Raw genomic sequence first — 1380 nt, forward strand, 5'->3', positions numbered from 1 at the left:
ATAAAATTATAAAATTTATTGGTAGATATCTTTAAAAGACCTAATTATATGAAGATATGTCATATTCATGAATTGAAAGCCCCAGTGCAGCTAGGATAATAATACTTTACAAATTTATTAGCTATTTAACATTATCTCAGTAAAAAATCAGCTCTGTGTGTGTTCAGAAGCTTAATGCAACACTCATGCGGAATTTCAAAAGGTCAGGAGGAGACAATATGCTCTTGAAGAGAACAAGTTCTACAAGTTTCAGGGCTGATTGAAAAGCTATAATAATCGTAAAAGTATAACATTGGTGCAGGCATAGACAAATATAGAAATAGAACAGAATAGAAAGTTTGGAAACAAATGTATGCAAATATGAACATTTGATTTATAACAGAGATTACACTTAAATTCAGTGTAGAAAGAACAGTCTTTCTTAAAATATTTATAGGAAAATTTGAAAATATGTAAAAATTAACATGCGCACAAACATCGCATTTCAGGATAGATGAAGGAGCTACAAGTACCCACTTGTACTCATCGCTCTGGGTAAGCAAGGCTGTCCTAAATAAGTCAGTAGAGGTACCAGCCCTATAGGAAAACACTGATAAATTCAACCCCATTAGAATAAGAAACTTCTACTCATCAAAAGGCACTATTCAGAATATAAAAAGACAAACCACAGATTCAGAGAAGACATTTCCAATACCTATAACTAATGTTGTGATATTGTCCAGAAAATATGAGTAGATTCTACAAATCAGCAAGAAAAAGAAGACAGAGGTAAAAATTTTTAATAGGAACTTTGAAAAAAAAAAGGATAGTCAATGATTAATAAATATATAAAACAGAGCTTCACCTTATGAGTGATCACGGACAATTAAATCAGAACCAAAATGAGGTATCTTTTACATACCAAACATGTTATAAACAAATGTATGAATCTAATAATTCCAAATGTTGGAGGAGATAGAGAGGAGATAGAGAAATGGACACTTGTATATACTGCTAGCATGAGTGTGAGTAGGTGTCACTGGAATACACTCTGGAATTCCTTCTTTCTCTATCTCTCTGTTTCTTTATATCTAAGCTCCTGATAGATAATGATGATGCTGGATGGATGGATAGAGAGATAGATGAATAGATGGATGGAAGGATGGATGGATAGATAGGGGGGTGGATGGACAGAGTTATGCTCCTATGATACAGCAATCTCAGCCCTAGTTGAAAACCTCAGAGAACCCCATTCTCTGTGCATCAGGTACATGCACAGAATGTTCACAGCAGCATTCTCCAGACAAACACTGGAAGCAACCCAAATGTCCAAAAGGAAAATGAAAAAGAAATTATAGCACTACGTCAGAACACGGATAATTCTTACAAACATCATATTTA

Source organism: Canis lupus, chromosome 17, assembly GCF_011100685.1.
Source record: "Canis lupus familiaris isolate Mischka breed German Shepherd chromosome 17, alternate assembly UU_Cfam_GSD_1.0, whole genome shotgun sequence".
In the NCBI taxonomy this organism is placed as follows: Eukaryota; Metazoa; Chordata; class Mammalia; order Carnivora; family Canidae; genus Canis; species Canis lupus.